The sequence below is a fragment of the Musca domestica genome, unplaced genomic scaffold (assembly GCF_030504385.1).
Source record: "Musca domestica strain aabys unplaced genomic scaffold, Musca_domestica.polishedcontigs.V.1.1 1, whole genome shotgun sequence".
Taxonomy (NCBI): Eukaryota; Metazoa; Arthropoda; class Insecta; order Diptera; family Muscidae; genus Musca; species Musca domestica.
In genome coordinates this window covers 27,696,101-27,721,577 of record NW_026712114.1, presented here as the reverse complement: position 1 = coordinate 27,721,577, position 25,477 = coordinate 27,696,101, and the positions used below count along the sequence as shown (strand labels likewise).

Below are 25,477 nucleotides of genomic sequence, written 5' to 3'. Positions count from 1 at the left end.
TAGAGCTTATTTAATTCAAATGGTCCATCGGCTTAGTCTAATTTCGGCATACTCTTACTAACATTTTGACCGTCATTTTTATACCCTACACCACATAATAGTAAAGGTACTAACTATGTCTTTGTGTATTTGTTTTTAACATAAAAAAGGAAGCGAGATAGACCCATAGTCACTTTTGAGGATCTTCATAGAATCACTTTCTGTGTCGATTTTTGCATATCAGTCCGTCCGTCCGGGTATATTATATAATTATTTTGATATTGTTTTGTGAACAAAATGCATGCCGAATTTATTATCCGATTAAGATGAAATGAAATATCTGTTTGGCCCAAGGACGAACCCTATTGAAATTGGTGAGAATCGTTTCAAATTTTGATATAGCTCCCATATATATCTTCAACCTTCAAGGGGTTTAAGTCCCTCACATACGTATATGCACTACACAAATTATTATCGAGATCGCATCAGATTTGGATATACCTCCCATATATAACTTTATTCGAATATCAGTATTAGATAAGTCCATATGACCTGAATTTTAACACATTCGATGGAATTTTGTGTAGAAGCAAGTACATACAATTTGATGAAAATCGGTTCATATATAGCTATAGCTCCCATATACATGTTTCGTACGATTTCCTAGCATGTGTAATACGCACCCCACAACCAGGATATTTAATGACTACTCATGATACGCATTCAAACGGCCAATGAAACCGTCACAATCTGGTATTTTGGTATTTAAAAAAAAAATACTCCAGACACAATAGTCCAACGGATTGGTATCCGGAGATTTTTGTGGCCATTGTGAGCTGGAAATGAAGCGACCTGTTGGAATGTCCAAGGTCTGCAGCCAAAATGTTTGTGTGCCCAATATACGGCATTTATTCTGATGCCACGGTCGACTAATACGAGCGGTAAGCGACCATCGGCTGTTATGGCGGCCCACACCATCACCATGGCCGGCGCTTGAGTTCTTGTGGCCAACCAACATTTTCAGCTGACCTCTTTGGCAAATAAACACGATATATTTGTTTGTTTGCTGGACAACGAATATTTTCTCATCGAAACCAAATTCGACAGTTCACCGCTTTCGGCCAACCGAAGCAACTCCTTAGCTCTTTTGAGTCTATTTTATTTCTGTTGCGATGTAAGTTTTTGCACTTTTTGGAATTTCAATGGCTTTACTCCGAGCTCATTTTTCCATATTTGCCGAATGGAATATTGCGATATGTTCAGCTCACGAGCCATTTTTCGGTCACTGCGACGCGGGTTTTGATTAAGTCACTTCTTTACTTTTCGAAACATTTCTGCTGGTGTTGCTGCTTTCTTCCATCCACTTCCTTGACGTTGGGCTACGCCAGTATCACGGTAACAAGCGATGGTACGAGGCACAAAAGATATATTCACATTTAAATGCTGGAGTGCTCTAACGATAGCCACTTGTGGTTTTCCAGCCAAATATAAAAAAATCACACTATCACGGTTGAATTCCATAACGAATAACTTTTTTTCTGGAAAATTCTCACCAAAATGCTGTTGTAAGCCTGTAAACAATATAATAAGCTGTTATTGGAATAATTTCAACAGCTATCGGACGAGTGGCTTAGAAATGAAATTAGTTGCAGTTTTTTTCATCTCACCCTGTATATTGTATTCAGAATCCAAATTCCAAATTACATCAAGAGTTGTTGAAACATTTTGCCAAAATCTTGAAAATCCATTAAATCGGGCGTAGGGTTCTATGGGAACTATATCAAAAATATTTTTAATTTGGCAAATTTTTTACCCTATTCCAAACATGAATATTAAATTCAGCAAAATCGATTGAAAAATATAGTAGTACCCTCCACAGAAATAAAATCGGCGGTATGGTTCTAAGGGAGCTATAGGAAATTGTGGACCCATATTAACATTATTTTGCAAGTAAATCAGATACCCATTTTCATTTCAATTAAAAATGTACCTTAAATTTTCAAATTTTATTAAACCGGAGGGTGCCGTTATAAGTGGACTATGCCGACACGTGGATCACATTATTTGTGACTCATTATGAAGATACTCTAAAAAATCAGTTGGATTTGTTGTAGAAAAACATTTTATGTGCAGTGTTGCCAATAAGATAATAGCTAAAAAATCGCACTTTATGTGCAGGTACATAAAAATAGCAAAAGTCGAAAATAAATTTTAATTTGGACTATAGAAAATCTGTTCTGGGACTTCTACAGAAAGAAGATATCGTGAAGGCCTATTATAAAGAGAATACTGTAAACATTTTATCTAGTGAAAACCCCTTTTGAGATTCTTCTATAGATAACACAAATTGAAGGTCTTCTTCAAAGGTTTAATTTCTCATAGAGCGCTTTCGTGGACTACGAAAAAAAATGCTGTCAATTTTTTTTAGTTGGCATATGCAAGTCTATTGATTATTTTCCTATATTTCAGGCATAGACTGGATCACATTTATTTTCCTTTACAACACAAACATATATTTTAATTTTAATTAAACAACATTTTCAATGTAATAATGGCACCACAACATGAAAAAATTTCAATTAACCTAAATTGACCTCTTTTGTTAATTTGTCACTTTATTTATGACAATGTTTATTTGCACAAGCAAATGCACTCTTATCATTGCAAGTCCGAAAGGAAAAGGTTTACACAATTTTCCTATATAAACGGGCACAAACATTTGGGAAATACAGAATTCACATTCCCTTCGAGGTGTAATCAAAAAACTCAACTCAAGCAATGCGTTGCTTTGTCATTTTCCTCGCCTTCATTGTGGCCATTGTCGCCTCAGTGTCAGCTGTTGATGATCCCAGCTTCAGGCCTTGTGGTAGAATTCGCGATTTCGTGTGTGGAAAATATCCCGATGGGACAATGGAAACCTTTGAGAATCAATGTGAGATGGGAATAAAAGCCTGTCAAAAGGGTGTTGGTAAGTGATATATTTTTAATTGCCTTTGGAATTTGAGGAGAATTTTGTTATTTTAATATTTTTTTTTTAGAAATTGACAAACTTTACCGCGGTGAATGTGGACATCCATCGGAACACCAAAATTAAATGTTGAACTATGTGAAAAATTTTGGAAAATGGAATAAGGAATATTCGTTGAAGAGACACTAAATTAAGAAAGGATGATTTAAAGGAGATTTCGGAGTAACGAATAATATCATATATTGCAACCGATCAATGTGGATTGATTCATATACATTTATATGCTCAATACTTTCAATTTAAAATATATTAAAAAAATAATAAAAAAAAAATATTTAAAACTGATATCATAGATGTTCAATCAATTAAACCAATTCATAAATATTCAATTAGATATAAACAAATTATTTGAAAGCGTCTTTCGAATTCTTATCTCCAAATAAAGTTGTTAGTGTACTCGTGAATCTAATAATTGGTTGATGAAACACCTGTTCCAGCGTAAAGCGTGCTCTAGCGTATCAAACAGCAATTCTCATTGAAGTGGATTCCTGAGAACCAGCACTTCATTTTGCAGCTATTGATATCGATGTGATTAAAATCGGGAAATTTGGTTAATTTTTGCTGAAGGTCGATAAGAAAATGATTTCTGCTTATGTTCTATGAAACGGACAAACAGTTGTTATTGGGTTTGGGATATTCACAGAGAATTGGGTAGGAATGTCGAAAGAATCTCTTGAATTTTGAAAGTATTCTTGAAAAAAGTACCTTTCGAAATCTTTTTTTAAACGAACATCATTTGATGTCCATTTATGGAGAGATCTCAAAGTATTCTCTAGGAAGAAGTCCTTTTATAGACCCTCAGAAACAAACTTGAGGGTCGTCTTGGAAAGAAGACGAAGGCCTTTTCAAAGTGTTGTATAAGGAGAAAGCCGGTACAAGATCACATACAGACAGAAGACCGCCTAAAGGTTCTTCTATGGACCCTCAAACAAATTTGAGGGTCGTATTGGAAAGTCTTATGAAGACGAAGGCCTTCTCAAGGTCTTCTATAAGGAGAAGACCGGTATAAAGTCATATACATTCAGAAAACCTCCTGCAGGTCTTCTATGAATAATAGACCCTCTTCTGGTCTTCTGCCATTTGAAGACCACCTGTATGTGTTCTATAGACAGAAGACCAGAAGAAATTATTCTATAGGCAAAATATCTTCTAAAGGTTCTCAGGTCTACTAAAGACATAAGTCCTTTATCCATATACAGAAGGTATTCTAAAGGTCTTCTACACAGAGAAGACATTCTACAGTTCGTCTATATAGATGAATTCTATACAGCGAAGACCTTGTACAGGTATTCTATACAGATAAGACCTTCTACGGGTCTTCTATACAGATAAGACCTTCTACGGGTTTTCTATACAGGAAAGACCTTCTACAGGTCTTCTATAAAGAGAAGACCTCCTATAGATCTTCTATGCAGAAAAGATCTTCTACAAGTCATCTATAGGGAGAAGCCATTATACGGAGAGGAGATCTTCTATGGTCATAAGACTTTCTGCAGGTCTGTAAGAGATATAATAACTTCTGCGGGTCTTCTAAAGATAGAATAACTTCTGCGGCTCTTCCAAAGATATAATAACTTCGGCGGATCTTCTAGAGATAGAAGACCTTGTGCTAGTCTTTTAGAAACAAAAGACCTTCTTCTATAGACAGAAGACCTTCTAAAGGTCTTCTCTAGACAGAAGACCTTCTCAAGGTGTTCTATAGACAGAAGACCGTCTAAAGGTGTTCTATAGACAGAAGAACTTCTTAAGGTGTTCTATAGACAGAAGACCTAAAGGTCTTCTCTACACAGAAGACCTTCTAAAGATCTTCTCTAGACAGAAGACCTTCTAAAGGTCTTCTCTAGTCAGAAGACCTTCTAAAGCTCTTCTCTGGACAGAAGACCTTCTAAAAGTCTTCTCTAGACAGAAGACCTTCTAAAGGTCTTTTCTAGACAGAAGACCTTATAAAGGTATTCTTTAGACAGAAGACCTTCTAAAGGTCTTCTATAGACAAAAGACCTTCTAAAGGTCGTCTATAGACAGAAGACCTTCTAAAAGTCTTCTAAGGACAGAAGACCTTCTAAAGGTCATTTATAGACAGAAGACCCTCTAATGGTCTTCTATAGACAGAAGACCTTCCAAAGGTCTTCTAGACACATAAGACCTTCTAAAGGTCTTATAGAGACAGAAGCCATTGTTGAGGTCTTCTAGAGACAGAAGACCTTCTAAAGGTCTTCTCTAGACAGGCTCTAAGGGTCTTCTATAGACAGAAGACCTTCCAAAGGTCTTCTATAGACAGAAGACATTTTAATGGTCTTCTACGGACTGAAGACTTTCTTCTGGAAATCTTCTATTGACAGAAGAACTTCTGCAGATCTTCTATTGACAGAAGAACTTCTGCAAATCTTCTGTAGACAGAAGACCTTCTTAAAGTATTTTATTTTATTTTAAAGATCTTCTATTGTCATTTTAAGGCATTGAAAAAAAGAGCTTGTACTTGTCTTACACAAAAAAGTCCCCTATAGAAAGAAGGATTTCTATGGTACTTTTTTATTTAAAAACTTTTCTTATACTAAAGAAAAACTTGGTTCAGTTTGTAATATCATTTTTTTTTACTGTCGACCTCATCTTTAAAACTTATTTGCACAATTTCCACGGTGGAGTTCCCTGATTTCTGCAAAATTCAAAATTAGAATTTTTTTTCAATATCTCATTAGTGTTATTTCAAAAACTTACTTTCGCCCTTTTGACATTCGCTAACTTGCAGAACGCAAGGATTTGCAAAAGTTTCCATTGTACCATCCTTATGTTGACCACACCGAGGATCTAAATTTCTGCCACAAGGCTTCAAACAATTACGCTGGCCATTGGCCAATGCCAAGGTCATGAGGATAGCAAATATCACAATTAAAAATCTCATGTTTATCTGACGAGAATACGAAAGCAACTAAAATTTCAAGATAAGAAATGAATCTATTTTTATAGCTTTTCAAGTGCAATGCTTCTAATTCTGCAAAATCAAATTTATTGGGAATTACCGTTTTTTTTTTTTGACTTTCTACTGGAAACAGGTACTCAAACAACTTTAAGCAATTATTAGATTCACGAGTGTGCGAACAACTTTAATTTCAAGATAAGAGTCGGTGAAACACTTTATAATTTGTTTATTTTGGATAGAATAATGATAATTTGTTAAAATTGATTTATTGTTTAAATTAATTTTTTTATTATTAATTTTTTTGGAATGTTTATTTAATCGAAATTGAAAGTATTGAGTATATATGGATTATTCTACTCCATGTATTTACAAATTAAAAAAATCCCCTCTCGTTCTAGGAATTTTTCCTTAAATTGGTATTGATCTTAGTACACTTTATATGTTTTATTTAATTTTTTTTTTTTTTTTTAATTGTCCACAACTAAAATTGGTGTTCATCTGGATGTCCACATTCGCCTCGGTAAAATTTGTGAATTACTATCAAAGATAAAAGTCATAAAATTCTCCTCAAATCCCAAAGGCAAATCATGTGAAATCACTTGCCAACACCCTTCTGACATGCCACAATTCCCATCTCACCTTTATTCTGAAAGGTTTCCATTGTCCCATTGGGATATTTTCCACACACGTAGTCGCGAATTTTGCCGCAAGGAATAAAACAGTGATCATTAACGGTTGATGTTGAGGAAACAGTGGCTGACGAAACAATGGCCACAGTGAAGGCGGATGAGTCATGTTAGTGATTGCAACGCGAAAAGTTTGTAAAGCCTGAATTTTCGAAATTAAGTGCCCGTCTATATAGGAAAATTATGTAAAAGCATTCCCCTTTGGATTTGGGAAGATAAGAGTGCAATAGCTTGTGCAAACAAAGTTGTCATAAATTAAATGACAGTTTAATAAAAACGTTAAGAAGGGTTTAATGAACTTTCAGTCATGGTGTGATAACAGCGTTATGTTGAAGAGATTGTTTATAGGGAATGTGTGTTTGGAATCAGTGGGAGAAAAATAGAGTCAAGCTAGCGAAGATTAATTTCTTCCCTTAGTCCATAAAAGCGCTCTGCTACAAATTATGCTCAGAATCAAAAAATTATAATTCTCGTTGTTTTGAACAACTGTTTTCAATAGCAAATTCGAATGAATAAAATATTTTTAGTAAGGCTTTCATCCGAAGCCGGATTTACAATCTTCACTGATGGAGTTAGGGTTGGGGGCTCAGAATACACACCTTATTATTTTCGAGATTTTCGCATAATATTTAATATTGACAAGAGAAAGATGTGATTTTGCATTTTGCTAATAACCTCCGGTAAGAGTTTAGTTGCTTTCCATTCATCTTATATCTATATAAAAGATGATTGGCAACATTGGTTTAAACAGTTCACGCATGTTTAGTTTTTTGTTCGACTGTCAGATATATTCAACGTGGTCTATAATTTAAGCATGAATCGTTTTACAGTGCTTGCTACTCAGTTTCATTTTTGGCTTAATGGGTAGGTAAATAAGAATATTTTGGAGTAAAGATCAGACCGAATCATTGCAAAAGCTACACATGCGTAGGATAAATGTACAAAGTGTACTAAAAAGCACCAAATTTGATACCATTTGATATTAGGTGAAGTGCTTAAGTCTTGATAATTGGATAATAATTAGGTTTGGGAAGTATGGTTGATATTAGGAGATGGTTTTGGGAATACGTCTATAAGTATACGAAAAGTACAAAAGGGTACTAAATTTGGAATAGTGCTTTAACTCCGAAATTTGACATTAGTAATTGTGCTGAGTTGAGATTTGGAAGTACTTACTAACTTACTGAAACGAGTAAATTAATTTGGGGAAGAAATAAGTTGGAAATCGCTAAATTTTGGTATTGCAATCACTTTTTGTGTGCCGGGGCTGATATATGGTAATGGATATGGAAATACATACTAAATGGTGTCAAATATGGGATCGTTGATGATGTGAATATAAGACGAATCCAAATTATGTAACACCAAACATGTATGGCCCGATTCTCACGAAATTCTCATGGTCAGAATAGAAGCCAATTGTTTCTGGAGATAATCGCAAAATAAATATTTAGGGGTGGAAATGGACTAATAACATAAAATATCTTGATTTTGTAGAGTCTCTACAGGTCACAATTATGCATTTAAAGTTGAGGGCTGAACAGGAGCCTACGAATTTGTAGAGTCATCGGACAATATTTAGCGGGTAAATGCTTTTGGTGGCCTTTGTACGTTGGAAATGAAGCGAGGAACATCATTTTCAACCATTCTTGGGTGGCGCGTGCTAAGTGCGATGGTGCTGAGTCCTGTTGGAATATCCAATGTTTGCGTGCCCAAGGCTTTAATACACCCTCCAGAATATTTTCGCGATTATATCCGGCATTTATTCTGGTGCCACGTTCGATTAATACGAGCGGAGAGCGACCATCGGCCGGCGTTTGAGTTCTGGTGGCCAACCGAAGGTGCACATTTTCAGCTGACCTTTTCAGTTTGTTTGTTTACTATCTGCTGGACAACGAATGTTTTCTCATCGGAGAAAACCAAATTCGGCAGTTCACCAATTTCGGCCAAGGGAAACCTCTCTTTGGCTCTTTTGAGTCTATTTTCTTTCAGTTGCGGTGTAACTTCTTCCACTTTTTGGAATTTCAATGGCTTTACCCCGAGCTCATTTTTCAATATTTACCGAATGGAATATTGCGATATGTTCAGCTCGCGAGCCTTTCTTCGGGCACTACGAAGCGGGTTTCTATCAAGTCGTTTCTTTACTTTTCGAACCATTTCTGCTGATTTTGTTTTCTTCCGTCCACTTCTTCGACGTAGGGCTACGCTATCAGAGCGATGGTACAAGGCACAAAAGACTTATTCACATTTAAATGCTTGAATGCTCTAACAATAAAGAAATCACATTATCACACTTGAATTCAATAACGAATATTTTTTTTCTGGAAAATTCGTTAACAGTTAAATAAAGTTGGTTGCAGTTTTTTCATCTCTCCCTGTATTATTTTTTTAAGCAGCAAATATTTCTATATACAATTATGAATGCATATAAAATCAAAAGGGGTAGCAAAGCGCACGGGGTTAAGAGAGGGCAGGCAAGTTTGAAGATGGGCTGTATCGGTCCACGATATTGTATAGCCCCCTATAACTGTGCCCCCTTATTCGGCATTTTGATGATTTCAGCCAAATTTGTCAATGAAATTTTCTGAATCAGAAAATTGTCATATAACGGTACCTCCCATTATTCGGTATTTTTATGATTTAAGCGACATGGCAAAAAATTACTTATGCATATAGCCCCGCATACAACGGTTTTGATTTGAGTGGTATTTTTTGGACCGGCCGAACTTTTTTAAATTATATTTTTTTGTATTTTAAATATTTTTATTTAACTTCTTTGGCAAAATCTGATCTCCTACAGCAAATTTGGTATATTAGATACTTTGTCTTTGCAGCGGCATCCCCATTAGCCGCATTAGTATTTTCCAACCATTATATTTATAATAAAATTTGTATTCATATGTGTTAGATAAAAGGTAGTTTTTAATTTTTATTACATTTACATTTTTAAATTCGTTTATACATTCATCAATTAATTCACAAGCCATTTGGAGTTGGTTGATATGGATCTGGTTCTTCACATGTTCCATAATTTACTGGAGTAATTTCTAAATGACGAAAAGAAATTACAAAAAGAAATTAACAAGTAGATAAAATAACATTACCAATGCCTTTTTGGCAGGCTTCAACTTCCATTACACAAGAATTGGCAAAAGTTTTCTTTGTGTCATCGGAAAACTGTCCACAAACATAGGCAATATTTCGACCACATAGTCTTTGGCATTGATCATTCTCACTTGAGACCAATGCGATGAGCATAACAAGGGCGATAAGAATGCAAAAGAAGCGCATTGTTTTCCCTCACTTTTGAACAATGTTTGAAAATGTATTAATTTGGAATTTAAAGATTTTTAGGTTTTTATAGCAGAATTTAATGAAGTAAAACAACAACGAACAAAACAACTGCATCCAAAACTCAAAGATAAGGCTGGCTGGAAAGTCCCAATTTACCATAGCATAAAGAATACAAGAAACAAACCTCAACTGAAACTGATAACATTGCACTTAGAGGAGCTCTCCCAAAAGTTCAAATCTTTGACCTAGGTTTCGGTCCAGTTTATGTTCATGTGTTCAATAAATTCAAAACATAAATCATAAAACTGGAACGACGAAAACTTATGTTTATGGTTTTTATGAACCCCGAAATATATACTGCTTTTATACTCTCAGCCATATGGCTAGAGAGGGTATTATATCATTTGATACGATCAACACGTGCCTAGTCGAAATAACGGTTTTAGATCCTAAGTTCCTTTGGACCAAATCCGTTTCAGGATATTTCGAGTCTATCTAGAGATGACCGTCCGTCTGTCTGTCTGTCTGGATGGATGGTGGGTGCGCACGATAACCCTCGAAGGGAGGATTCGATTTGGTCCAAAATTGGTACAAGGTAACATCATTATAAAAGTTAGATCAGGTTCGAAGATTGGCAATATCGGTCCACTCCTTCTGGTACCTCCCCCACAAAAGGTCGAAATTGTCAATTAAGAAATATTTTATTCGATTTTCTTCCAACATTGCAAAATCCTAATATATGCATTAGCCCTAGCTAGGTCAGGCGCAAAAATGTACAATATCAGTTCACTCCATAAAGTACCTCCCCCACAAAAAGGTCAAATTTTCGAATAATTATAACTCTTATAAAATGTGATGTAAGAGTCCGACGTTGAAGACAATCGCTACATTTGAAGATACACTACTATATTTAACCAAGGTCTGGTGTGAAGATGGAGTACAGCGGACAACTCCTTCTGGTACCTCCGCCACAAAGGGTTAAAATTTTGAATAGCCATGAAGATCATCATTAACATCAGACTTGGCCCATCTCAATATTTCGATAAGTACAAGATCTGTTATAAAGATGGTAGATATCGGACCATTCCTTCTGGGTCCAAATGGTCCAAGTTTGGAATAAACAATACGATTATAAAATCCGAAGTAAACATCACGTTCTCTTCATGTTTCACACATCCCAATATTTCTACTAACACAATATCTGCTGTGAAGATGTGATATATCAGTCCACTTCTTCTGGTACCTCCCCTGCAAGGGTTCAAAATGTTGAATATCCATGAAGCTCATAAAACGCGACCATAGCTGGTACCTCAGGCACATTTAACATTTTTTTTAATTATCACATATCTCACATAAAGTTACCTCGCACGTCGCTATATTTATATCATATTTATTTAGGTCCGATACGAAATGGACGATATTGGCCCATTCCTTCATTCCTTCAATAATTTGAATAATCATAACAGAAGTCAAAATATATTTAAATAATCGAACATTGGCTGAGTGTATACATCTGTCGGCAAAGTCGACTGATACTTCTTAACTTGTTTTTATACCCTCCACCATAGTATGGAGGGTATATTGAGCTTATCTTTCCGTTTGTAACACCTCGAAATTTACATTTCCGTCCGTCTGTGGAAATCATTTTAGCTTCCCAACAAAACGAAGTAGGTTGATAAAATTTTACTCAAATGTATATTATGTCTGCAAGACTTTTGGTATTTAAAAAGGGGACATGTAGGTCCACATTTTGTAATAGCCCCCATATAAATTTACCTCACTATTTTCTTTATTTTAAATATTTTAGCGACACAATTGACTGGAATTGTTTCAAATTTAGTATTTTTAGTTCGTAATAGATACTACAGCCTATGACAGAAAATTGTCTGTGCATGTCCACGTCTTCGAATTGCCCCCATATAACGGGACCTCCCGATATTCGGTATTTTGATTATTTTAGCGATATTATTCACCGGAATTGTTTCAAATTTGGTATTTGAAGTTCGTAATGGATACTAAAGCCTACGACAGGAAATTGTCTGTGCAGGTCCACGTCTTAGTATAGCCCTCATATAACAGAACCTCCCGATATTCGGTATTTTGGGGATTTTAGCGACATTATTTACTGGAATTGTTTCAAATTTAGTATTTAAAGTGAGTAACGGATACTACAGCCTAAGACAGAAAATTATCTGTGCATGTCCACGTCTTCGTATTGCCCCCATATAACGGCACCTCCCGATATTCGGTGTTTTGGGGATTTTCGCCACATTACTCACCGGAATTGTTTCAAATTTGGTACATGAAGTTCGTAACGGATATTACAGCCTATGACTGAAAATTATCTGTGCAGGTCCACGCCTTCGTATAACTCCGTATAACGGTACCTCCCGATATTCGGTATTTTGACGATTTTAGCTACATTATTCAGCGATTTTTTTAGTTTCGCATTTGAATATTGTACTTCCCCAAAGGAAGTAATCAAGAGGTGTCAAATCGCACGACCTTGGAGGCCAATTGACAGGTCCACTTCTCAAAATCAACTTATAGCAAAATTTTGATTTCAATAAGTCGATGCTTGAGTTCGCTGTATGGCATGTAGCGCCATCCTGTTGAAACCACATCTCCTCCGGATCAATGTCATCCATATTTTTAAACAAAAATCATTGATCATGGCGCGGCAACGATCTCCATTGACCGTAACGCGAGCTCCGGCCTCATTTTTGAAGAAATAAGGTCCGATGATGCCACCAGCGCGAAAACCACACCATACGGTGCATTTTTCTTTAGGGTCTCTTGTGGATTGGCCTCACTCCATATGCGGCAATTTTGCTTATTAACAGACCTGTTAAGCCATTAATGCGCCTCATTGCTGAACACAATTTTGCGATAAAACAACGGGCCATTTACCAACTGCTCTAGAGCCAGATTTTGAAAGTAATTTTGGATAATTTCGTAACGTTGTTCAAGCGTGAGTCTATTCATGATGATATACTGAAACAAATAAAAAAATGTTTCCTCAAAATTGAATTTTTTGTGTTATTTTTTACAATTTAAAGTTCTATCTAGCTAAAAAAGACACCCTTTATAACGGCTACATTAGGTATTTTTAAGATTTTAAGATCCTGCACGGATTTTATTTTTTTTTAAATTGCCAAATTCCTTCTAAATGGTGGAGGGTATTCAAAGTTCCGAACTTACAACTTTTTACATGTCATGTGGAAGAAAATATTTCAACATTTTAATATCACAGTGTTGGCTTGATTGTTCGGGATACCATAGTATTTTGTTGTTGCAAAATGGTCAGGCTTAATCTCTTTATTGTTGTTTATATAAAAACAACGTTTGTTTATTAGTGGAGAACGATGGTAATGTTTCCTAGGGGGCAGGGAATACCAAGGCTTCGGAAAGAGCCACCAATCCTCATCAGTTCCTTTATTATTTGTCTGGGATATTCTCCCCAAAATTATTTTAAAAATAACTTCTGTGACAAAAAACTTTATTTTATACCCAAGGGACGAGATCGTAAGCTCAATAGAAGAAGAACCAAAGAATTAAATAAAACTAGAATTTTATTTGGAAAATCTTCTAAATCTTACAATCGCACTTATAAACATTTACATCTTTCCCCACTTGTTATGCTTTCGTTTTACATGAGCGAAGTAGCGAACGAAGTAGTAGTAGTAAATTCCGGCTCAAAACTCTTTGTGATTCTAGTGTTAGGCAGTGCAAAAAACACAATTTTGAAGCTCATGAAAATATGCAACGAGTTTTTTTTATGTGTAGCACACTTCAAGTCTGTTTTATACCGATACCTAAAATACGCATTTTATGCAAATTCATCTTTTATTTGATGTATAATCAAAGGAATTGATAATCTAAATAACATGTGTTATTACAAAATAAATAAGGCTTAACGTTCAACATGTTTTTTTTTTTCAGCCAACATTTTGTAATTGGAAATCGAATTAATTAAGAGAAGAACCTTCCATAATTTCTTAATATATTGTTAAACAATTTATTACCGAGCTTAAGTTTTCACTAACATATTCATTAATCAAGTCATAATCCACAAAATCACAAGCACTGTTTAAGTTTCTATTCATATACTGGCTTATCGCAAGTTCCGCGGTGTAATTGAGTAATTTCTGAAAGAGATAACAAAATGCGTTATTATTGAAGGAATAAAAACTACGAATTTTATAAAATTACCAACGCCTTTCTGGCAAGCTTCAATTTCCATTACACAAGGATTGGAGAAGGCCTTTTTGGTACCATCGGGAAATTGTCCACAAACAAAGTCAAAATTTCTGGCACATGGTTTCATGCATGGATCGGCCGAAACCAAAACAATAGCCATGACAACGGCGATAAGAATAGCGAGGAAACGCATTTTGTGTTTAGTTCACTGACAAAATTTTGAATTGTAATGATTCGAAATTAAAATAGTTTTTTGCTTTTATAGCTGTCTAGTAAAGAATTTTGAAACACAACAAAAATCTAAATTTTATGATAAGGCTGAGTGAAAAGCCTTTACTAAGATTTAGTACACAGACAAAAATAAATATTTATATTGTTGGTGTATATGACATACAATAAATGGCGTTTAAGAATACGTATTCAATTGCGTTAATATTGGAACGGATGAAAAAAGCATATATTTAACTGTAACATTATGTATTAATTAAATTAAGTTTATGTTCGTGGTTCCCAATTTTTAATATCACAACAATAAATAAAAATAAATGATAGTAATGAGATATAAAAAAAAGTTGAAAATAAAATGTTCTTTAAATTTTAAAGTATTTTTCAACAACAAGAATTTGCCCAATGTTAAATAATAAAAATGTTTAAATAATTAATAAAAATATCGCATTATATCAGCGTACTGGGTGAGATAAAAAACAGCAACAAAGCCAAACGCCATAATTTTTACATTTTTTCTTTAATTTTATAGAAAATGAAAATGTCGGAAATAACATCAAATTTTAAATAAGTTTCGATTTGTTCAAATTGGTCACCTTTGGCACGAATTATGGCCTTCAAATGGCGAATGAAACCGTCACACGCTGCCCGGATCGACTCTTTGGTATTTTTTAGGACCAGCTTTTCTTTCCAAAATACTCCAGACACAATATTCGGCACTTATTCTGATGCCACGGTCGATTAATACGAGCGGAGAGCGACCATCGGCTGTTATGGCGGCCCACACCAATATCACGGCCGGTGCTTGAGTTCTGGTGGCCAACCGAAGGTGCACATTTTCAGCTGACCTCTTTGGCAAGTAAACACGATCATTTTGTTTGTTTACAATCTGCTGGACAACGAATGTTTTCTCATCGGAGAAACCAAATTCGGCAGTTCACCACATACGGCCAAGCGAAGCAACTCTTTAGCTCTTTTGAGTCGATTTTCTTTCTGTTGCGGTGTAAGTTCTTGTATTTTTTTGAATTTCAATGGCTTTACCCCGACCTCATTTTTAAATATTTTCCGAATGGAGTATTGCGATATGTTCAGCTCACGAGCCTATTTCCGGCCACTGCGACGCGGGTTTTGAATAAGTCGCTTTTTTATTTTCTTTCGTCCACTTTCTCGACGTCGTGCTACGCTACCAGTATCACGGTAACGAGCGATGGTACGAGGCACAAACAATTTATTCACATTTAAATGCTGGAGTGTTCTAACTATAGCCACTCGTGGTGTTCCAGCCAAATATATAAAAATCACACTATCACGCTTGAATTGCATCACGAATATCTTTTTTTCTGCAAAATTCTCACCAAAATACTTTTGTACGCTTATAAACAATATAATGAGCTGTCACTGGAATAATTTTTACAGCTGTCGGAAGAGTGGCTTATAAATGACTGCAATCTGAAGTGGGTCACAGTTTTTTAATTCCACCCTGTATAGTGACACTATTTGCACTTATACTCTATCTCTTTCTCGTCCTCTCTCTCCCTCTGTTTTTTTTTTTTTTGAAAAATCAATCATATATTCTTCAAAACATATTTGTCCTTTTCTTGTGCGACTCTGAGATTAAATACTTCTCACTCTTTCTCTCTCCCGGCTAAAAGTACTTCTCTCACCTTATGAACTTTGTTCAAAAAATTTTGGACTCCAAACATTTTCCATACTTAGCATATAATGAATAATTTTTTTCTGTGTATGTACTTGAATACAATGTACTTATTAGCATTTTGAATAAAAAAGCACCATCTCAAACGAAACTGATAACACAGAAAATAAAATAAAAATACATCAATATTTCTTCCCATTCGCGTTTTGGTCGATAGAAGTAAAATTGATTTGGATTATTTGAGGAAATTTGTTGTTTATTATTATTAATATTATAGACATAGTAAGGTCATTTTATCATAGATTTATACTATCAACAACTGTGACACTCTGATAGACTTTTTATACCTTCCACCTTAAAGAGGGGGTACATTTACTTTGTCATTCCGTTTGTAACTAATATGTTCATAATCAGCATAAAATTCAAGGTCGATTTAACGATGTCCATCTGTCTATTGAAATCACGATTTATTATTTGACGTAGTGATTTTTTCAACTTTTTTTTTTTCACGCATTTGTCCAAAAATTGGTATTTGTAGTTTATAAAAGGTTCTAGCTCCGTCGGCAAAATATTGAAAATTTAGGTCCAGGTTTTCCTATAGCCCACATATAACGATACCCACCAATACCCTGTATTTTGAAAATCCCAGTCGCATTTACCCACGAAATGTTTTCAAATTTGGTATTTAAGAAGATTTGGTAGATGACAATCCTTGAAGTATGAAATTGTCTATGGAGGTTCCCGTCATTAACATTTAGCCATGTCCGTCCGTTTGTTGATGAGAAAACTAAAATGTCGACAGATCACGTTCTTGTTTGCTGTTAGGTCAAGTTCGACGTTGGGAATTTTTAAAATTCGGTTGAAGAACTTCGACTGCCTAGACAAACCAGGGTATTTTTGATGCAATTACGGTGCAGTTGTCTCAATTCATATTGGACACGAATTGACGAAAATGTGCGTGATGCGTCAGAATAATCATATGTCTGGCTGTTATCGTGGGAGTCAGGAAGGAATACATGATATAGTGGAGAGGTCTAACGCTAATAGATCAAGAAGCCTATCAAGCAGGTCCCCGTGGCATTCACACTAATGACGTCACAGATGCCATCAACAATTACAGGATGAATGCCGTCCTCGGAGTCCACCCCCATACATTGCAGTTGAAGAACGTCGACTGCCTAGACAAACCAGGGTAGTTTTGATGCAATTACGGTGCAGTCGTCTCAATTTATATTGGACACGAATTGACGAAAATGTGCGTGATGTCTGTCCGGCGTGCGATACGGGATCGCACAATACGCTGCACGCCAAACCTATCCAACTCACTCCAGAAGATCGCTGGTTACAGCCCATTAAGGTGGCCGAATTTTTAAACCTGGTGCTCGAACCAGATTAGCAGGATCCAAACATCTAAATGTATTACTGCTAAAACAAAAGCTATTAAAGAGAGCTCACATTTGCCCGTTTGAATGGGAATGAAGATGCTCGAAATTGAGTAAGAATTTACTCTACATGGAATCCACTCGAAAACGAGAATCTCTCTTATTCGAATAACATTGAAGAAAGAGCATGTTCAATTATTTTTTTTACTCTCAGTAGTGCTCCCGAGCGATTTGCACTCTTTTAGAGTCAGCATTTCCGAGGTATACAAATATGATTTGTATGTAATACAAAATAGGAAGGATAATCATCTTACTTATAATGTTCATACAACAAGTGTCCGTTCTTATGGTAATGAGATTATATAAAAGAAACAGCTTAGTTCGGCTAAGTTCCGTCGAAAAAAAAAATCTTAAATAAAAAAATTATTTTTTTATAATAGGCTGAAAATACAAAATTTGAAACAATTCCCGTCATATCGAGGGGTGCCATTATGTGAGGGCTATTATACGATATCGTGCACCTATATAGACGATTCTCTTTCAGGGAATAAAGTACTCAGAAGGAACTGAAAATGTACGCAAGGCATTTTCAGACAATTCCGTTGAAAAATGTGGCTACAATCATCAAGATACCGAATAACGGGAGATACCGTTATATGAGGGCTATACGATATCGTGGGCCGATATAGTCCATCTTTAGGCTTGTCCTGCCTGCAGACAAAAGATTGATTTGTGCACAATTTTAGCTTCCTGTCTTAATTCGTTTTGACTCTAGCGTGATCACAACAAACGGACAGACGGTCAGATGGACGGATATGACTAAATCGTCTTAGAATTTAACGCTGAGTTCTAGGTACGCTGAGTTATAGGTATTGTAGAAATTATTAGGATCGGGTGTATTCAGACATACTTTATACTGTTTTAAAATCCTATTTGTGATCGGTATCAGAAGGTTGTTCTTCTTCACTTATTAAATCGTCACTAAGATTATGTTTTCAATTTCTCTATTTTTATTAATCAATTCATAATTCATATATTCACAATCATCAATTAGGTGTATTAATCCTTAATTGGTTTATCGCAAGTTCCCCGGTGTAGCATAACAATTTCTGAAAAATATCAACAGCAAAATTGAATTCGTATCGAAAAAATCAAGAAAAAAAAATAAAATCTAATTACCAATGCCTTTCTGGCAAGCCTCAATTTCCATTCCGCAGGGATTGTTATAAGTTTTCGTCGTACCATCGGGGAATTGACCACACACAAAGTCAAAATTTCTAGCGCATGGTTTCAAGCATGGATCCTCTTCGGCAGAAACCAAAACAAGGGCCATGACAATGGCAATGAGTATAGCGAGGAAACGCATTTTATTCTAATTCACTAATTAGCAAAATTTCAAATTCTAATGACTATAAATTCAAAAAATCTCAGGTTTTTATAGGTAAAAATTGTTCATATACCTCAGTTTCGAGATAAGACAGATTTAAGAGCCTATACATGCCCATCATTTTTTTTATTTAAATGCAATAAATGCATGGTATAAAAGCAAGAAAAAATAGATAACCTTAAAAATTTAACAAAATACCAAATTTCATTTCAGACATTTCAGAGTCCGGCCAATGAAATTAAAATTGACCTAGGAGAATTGAATAATTATTTTATTGTATTGTTATCTGACGTTGAAAAGCATCTGAAGATTTCGTTCCACTCGGTTGAGTTTCTTTCATTTAATAAGATGACTCAAATATTTACCAATATTTTCATTATTATTTTTTTTTATTTTGGCAGAAGACATTACACTTTTTAGCAGAAAATGTAAAAATGTTTTTAATTAAATAAAATATTATAGAATGTTTATATAGCATTTATTTTTTACATGGACCTCTATTGACCTGGGTTATGGCTGCAAAGAATAACAAAATAATTTTGTTTTTAATTTGCCATATACTGGAAGAACCATTCAATTACTCACGTTTGCCTGTTCTACACGCCTCAAAGGTCATACGACATGAATTGACATAGGTTTTCCTACTGCCATCAACATGTTGGCCACAAACTTGTTTATACTCCACTGGACAGTCGGGAACACAAACACTAGCGTATGCCGTAGCAAATACGGCCACAAACAGGACAAATACAACTTGCAAGAAACGCATTTCGAAACGACTAATATCGACGATTTTTGTATGAAAACAAAAAGAATACTTTTTACGGATTTGTTTTTCAGCAAAGTTTCATATTTATTTCAATATTTTTATTAAATATTCTAAATTGTGTATACAATTTTTGGATTTGCTACTGATAAGAAAATCCCAAATTAAATGTCTTGTTTCGTTCCCACTGCCCCATTGACATTAACCCATGAATTAAAATTTGATAACATTGTAGTTTTTTTGAAGGTCACACATGTTGCACATATATCAAATACGTATAATATGTTTTGTTTGTTGATAATGTTAAATAATAAGAACTTATGTATGTGTTAGAATGAATATTTGACGAGACAATTATTTAAATTCAAATATAAATTTAACAAGTAAGCTAGTCTTCGCGGGATCGACCATATGATACACTACAATATGGTAGAAGTCTCCTTATGCCCAAATCCATTTTGGAAAAATTTCTCTTTTGAAATTATGTCATAAAGCACTGCCCAGATATTACCCTAAGCTTTTTTACCAGGAACATTTGCCCAATATTTACGCACTCCGTTAGTAACTAACAGCACGTTAACCTGTTAACTCTCCTTTAATGCAAAATTCCGTGTCGATTTGTTTCAATTGTGTGATCAGGAAATTTTTGCTGTTTTTGGTTCATTTTTGCGATCATCTCCACATACAAAAAGCTAAATTCGTCAACGAAATCTGCATAAAACAAGCAAGTAGTCGTGCGGGGCCGACCATGTGATACCCTACAATATGTTCGAAGTCTCCTTATATCCAAATCCATTTTGGAAGATTTCTTTTTTGAAATAATGTCAAGGAGCCCTGCCCAGATGTTACGCTTAGGTTTTTGACCCGGAGAATTTGGCCAATATTTAGGCACTTCGTCGTGTTGTTAGGTATTCAAAACAATTTCACACGAAAGTTGTGGTCTATTTTATATAATTATATATAATCCAATAGTCATCCAAAATGCTAGACTTCTTCCCTTTAAATCTGACCCTAACGCTTCCTCATGCAATTTCGTGAGGATCGGCATCCATACAATACCATCAAAACGTAATGTTGGGGCGTAAAAAATTCAGAAAATTTACAATTTAAAATTGTAAGTCAAATTGAAACCAGTAATGAAAGTCTAAAAGTCGGGCGGGGCCGACTTTATGATACCCTACAACACTTTACCCATTTAGTAGAGCTCCACTTAACAATTAAAAGTTTTTATGGGAGAATTCAATCATGCACGCTATGATTATAATTATAATTTAAAGTTCAAAGGACTAAATATGCCGAAGCATTTGAATCTTTTAAATTCGGACTTGTATTGCCCATTTGGTGCACAATTAATTTAAAATCGGATAAAGATATATATGGGAGCTATATCCAAATCGGAACTGATCTCCATATAATTTCGCAAAGATATTTCTGAGCCTGTACATTTCCCTGAATATCGTTGTTACGGAGTGCATATTACGGCTGTGGGTAACAAATATAACAAATCGGATGAACAGTATATATGGGAGCTATAGCTATATCTGAACCGATCTTCACCAAATTTGACATACTAGCTTCGAGACTAAATTCGGTCCTAAGTGCCAAATTCCATCCCATTTGGACAAATATTAGACGTTTGGTGCACAATATAAGGTAAATCGGACGAAGTTATATATGGGAGATCTAACCAAATCTAAACCGATCTCGATAAAATTTGGCACGTGTATTTCTGGGCTGTTTGATATTTGATATATTTCCCCAAACATTGTTGTAACAGAGTGCATATTACGGCTGCGGAGGACAAAAATAACAAATCGGATGAACAATATATATGAGAGCAACAGCTATATCTGAACCGATTTCGATCAAATTTGGCATACTTATTTTCAGGCCTAACCTGGTTGTATGTGCAAAATTTCATACTATTTGGGCTGATATGACACGTTTGGTGCACATTAAAAGGCAAATCGGACGAAGATATATATGGGAGCTATATCTAAATTTTGACCGATTATCTCCAATTTCAATAGGGTTCGTCCTTGGGCCAAACAAATGATTTGAGCAAAATTTCATCTAGATAGTACAATAATTGCGAACTGTACTTTGTTTAAAAAAAATACATGGACAGACAGACGGACGGACGGACATGCATAAATCGACCCAGAATGTGATTCTATGCAGATCATCAAAAGGAACTATGGGTCTATCTCGTTTCCTTTTGCCTGTTACAAATAAATGCACAAAGACATAATACCCTGACCACCTTGTGGTGTAGGGTATAAAAATCACATGCTGTAAAAAATATGACAAAAATTGAAAAAAAAAAAATGGAACAAAAGATACTCACTCATTTATTGGTATATTTTTCCGCGATTTTCTTAGATTTTATCCTTTTCCAGTAAGAGACCATTCCGAATTGATAGGAATTGTGAAAATCGGCCTAGCGGTTCTTGACTTATAAGCAGAATAAATAAGATATATTTCTTTTAAATATATATTGTTCCTATTTTTCTATATATCCGATGTCTTGGCTATCAGCACCACCTTAATGATCAGGAGTAACTTTTTAATGTATTTGTCCAGTCCTAAACTCTAACTCCATATAAATTTTGGTGTCGATTGGTTCATATTTGTGGCCTATAGAACAACTGCAAAATCAGGCATTTTTCAGTTTCTCGCCCATTTCAACCCCTAAGAGCAATAGGCTTCTATTATGACCATAACCCCACCTTCATGCAAAATTTCGTGAGGATCAGGCCATAAGTGCGACCTTATTTCGAGGTGTAACCTAATTTTTGGCCCAATCAAACTTATAAATTCCCAACACATAATGTTGTAGGGTATAATTAAAAGAGAAAATGGTAAGAGTCGAATCTGCTCATTTTCAAACAAATTCTACTCCCACTCGAAAACGAGTAACGCATACTCGCTCCGAGGGACATAGAAAACGAAGAGAGATCTATTTTATTTATTCACTCACAGAATTCGAGCAGGAGTACTCCTTTGAGTAAATCGAATATACTCTCCTTTTCTATGACACTCGAAGAAGAACAATAATGCTTCGACCGTTTATGAGTGGGAGTAAAATTTGCAAGAAATTAAGCACAATCTACTCTTGCGGGTACTCTTTTAGATTTCGCCATAACTTTCTTATATTTGTAAGTATGCAAAGGTATGCACTATACGAATTCTGATTCGTGCATTTTGACTCTCACTCCTATTCTTCAAAACAAAAGTATATAGCGAGCGCTCGTACATAAAACAATACAGTTAACTTTGTGTATAAATAGTTCTCTTAGAGTGTCTTTAACTTGCGAATCATAACAATGAAATCTTAGCTCTGAATAACTTCCATAAATTCTGAAATTAGTACCTGATATTTTCAAACATCCCACGTCTCAAGGTTTCTGCTCCTTCCAACGTCAAAATGATCATCGCCTTTTGGTACCCCTTGACAAGAGATCAATATTTTGAAAACTCATATAGGGTAAGTGCGCCTAAGTTCGGCATGTCCCAGTAGTCGGCAGTTTTGAAATTTAAACTTAAATAACTAAGAATATAATTGACCAAATAATGAAATAATTTCAAAAAAACGTCAACAGTGTTTTCTGCTCTTTTTCTGTAAAAAAAACAATGAGCTCCGATCATTAATTACGAGAGAATAACGGTTTTCGTCAGTGAGTGTCTTCCAACGCGTGCGATAGTGCATGTTTGTAAAGAAAAAAATAGTGGTGCCGTCAACTTAATAATCGATTTAAGTAAATTAAATTTAATACTTTTGGAATCAGAAATATTTTATAATAGTATATAACAGTCTAAAGATCATTTTATAACTTGAAAACATACAAATCAAGCATTTTTCTGTTATATTAATTAATGCCGACATTAGGAACAGACAAAAAAGAGATCTGGAAAAAGTCGGCAGGGGGTGCCGATTACTAGAAAAATATCATTTTTGACTAATTTCACCAAAACTTGAGAAAAGTATTAAAAAATAATCCAAAAAATACTCAAATAAAAAAATAGTTTTGAGCCGGCAGTTGCTTTTATTTGTGCTTTTTGACCAACTTTTCTAAATTAAGTAGGCTTTTAAAAACAGCTATTTGACGTTTTAGAAAAAAATGTTGGCTATCTTAAGGAGAAAGATCAATTCACAAATTTCAAATATAATAGTACGTTTATATATATAACCCACTGGATTTGGATTTAAATTGTCATATCCATTACTTTTACTTCAAATAAATCCTCTCAAAGAAGGTTAACCCTACAAAAAGTTCTAACGTAAACATGGCATAAGAACGGTACTTTTTTTCTTTTTTTAATCTCATTTTTATTTTAATTGAAAATCCATACGTTACTGTAGGTAACCATACTATTCTTGATTTTCTTCCTATAGGGTAAGTGTGCCTAAGTTCGACATGTCCCAGTAGTCGGCACTTTTTATTTTTAAGCCCAAATAAATGAAACTATTATAACTAAATGTATTGTCAGCTATCTTTGTGTACAATTTCGGTAAGAAAAGATGATTTATTCTAATAAAATTTAAATTTTTGTCTGTGAAGGTCCTCAACAATCCATATTCTTAAGAAAAGTACGATAAAGACGTCGAATCAGTTTAATTAAACAAAAATATTATATTTTAATGAATTAATTTATTATTATTATTAATTATGCTTACCAAAAAATTGGTATACCGACTGTTGGAACATGCCATACCGACAATTGGCAAGTGGTGCCGACAACTGGCAAAAAAGCATTGTTTTAATAAAACTATAAATTTATGAAATTTAATAAAAAGTTATTAAAACTTTATTATTGCAAAAACTATACAAAATTTCGAATCTAAATAAATTAACTTTGTAATAATTGAAAAGTTCCACAAAGAATGGTGAGCGATTAAAAACGCGAAAATCCTAAAAGTGCCGACTACTGATACACTTACCCTATTTGGTTTAGAATGATAATTAAATAAAACACTATTTAAAAACGAAATAAATGTCAAATTCTGGATTAAACTGTGATTTAGTAATGTTGCATGGTTTTATACTTTTTGAAATAAAAAAAATTGCAAAATAATAATAATGCTTCGACCGTTTATGAGTGGGAGTAAAATTTGCAAGAAATTAAGCACAATCTACTCTTGCGGGTACTCTTTTAGATTTCGCCATAACTTTCTTATATTTGTAAGTATGCAAAGGTATGCACTATACGAATTCTGATTCGTGCATTTTGACTCTCACTCCTATTCTTCAAAACAAAAGTATATAGCGAGCTCTCCTACATAAAACAATAGAGTGGAGAATTAACTTCGTATAAAACTAGTTCTCTTAGAGTGTGTTTAACTTGCGAATCATAACAATGAAATCTTAGCTCTGAATAACTTCCATAAATTCTGAAATTTGTACCTGATATTTTTAAACATCCCACGTCTCAAGGTTTTTGCTCCTTCCAACGTCAAAATGATCATCGCCTTTTGGTACCCCCTTGACAAGAGATCAATGTTTTGAAAATTCATATATTTTATTTAAATGTGGGTTCTACGATTTAGTCCAAACATTGAACAAACCAAATACTGAGGACATATATCTGTCCACAAACCGACCGAGTATTTTCCAACTCCTTTTAATGCAACAGTATAGTATATAGATCATATGGCTGAAATATTTTGCTGTATGTTTTATCTTAGGTTTCTGGCCCCTTTGGTTGACCCTATCAGTGACTGCATTCTCTCACCCACTCTTTATAATTTTTATACCCTCTACCATTCTATGGAGCGTATATTAACTTTGTCATTCCGTTTGTAACTCCTCGAAATATTTATAATAGACCCTACAAAGTATATATATTCTGGATCAGCATAAAATTCTAAAACGATCTAGCGATGTCCTTCTGTCTGTTTGTCTGTCAGTCCGTCTGTCGGTCGGTATTTTTATGATTTTAGCGACAGTATTGCATATTT

General features: G+C 34.7%; 1 protein-coding gene, 3 long non-coding RNA genes and 3 other non-coding genes across 7 annotated transcripts in view; 2 read left to right on the top strand and 5 right to left on the bottom strand.

Moving 5' to 3' along the window:
• The window catches only part of LOC101892428 (peroxidase), a 156,827-nt gene that overhangs the window by 119,135 nt on the left and 12,215 nt on the right, over window positions 1-25,477 (top strand). The window lies entirely within an intron of this gene.
• LOC131802008 (uncharacterized) lies at window positions 2,554-3,292 on the top strand. Its single transcript, XR_009342004.1, has 2 exons — window positions 2,554-2,947; window positions 3,018-3,292. It is a non-coding gene; the product is annotated as an uncharacterized LOC131802008 (long non-coding RNA).
• LOC105262081 (uncharacterized) lies at window positions 5,484-5,984 on the bottom strand. Its single transcript, XR_009342005.1, has 2 exons — window positions 5,723-5,984; window positions 5,484-5,660 (listed from the first exon to the last, which is right to left on the bottom strand). It is a non-coding gene; the product is annotated as an uncharacterized LOC105262081 (transcript).
• On the bottom strand, window positions 9,511-10,728 carry LOC131802014 (uncharacterized). The gene is made up of 2 exons (XR_009342006.1): window positions 9,715-10,728; window positions 9,511-9,657 (listed from the first exon to the last, which is right to left on the bottom strand). It is a non-coding gene; the product is annotated as an uncharacterized LOC131802014 (long non-coding RNA).
• On the bottom strand, window positions 13,899-14,475 carry LOC131802006 (uncharacterized). The gene is made up of 2 exons (XR_009342002.1): window positions 14,117-14,475; window positions 13,899-14,052 (listed from the first exon to the last, which is right to left on the bottom strand). It is a non-coding gene; the product is annotated as an uncharacterized LOC131802006 (long non-coding RNA).
• On the bottom strand, window positions 18,425-19,022 carry LOC101890073 (uncharacterized). Its single transcript, XR_009342001.1, has 2 exons — window positions 18,545-19,022; window positions 18,425-18,474 (listed from the first exon to the last, which is right to left on the bottom strand). It is a non-coding gene; the product is annotated as an uncharacterized LOC101890073 (transcript).
• Window positions 19,113-19,695, bottom strand: LOC101889905 (uncharacterized). The gene is made up of 2 exons (XR_009342007.1): window positions 19,338-19,695; window positions 19,113-19,268 (listed from the first exon to the last, which is right to left on the bottom strand). It is a non-coding gene; the product is annotated as an uncharacterized LOC101889905 (transcript).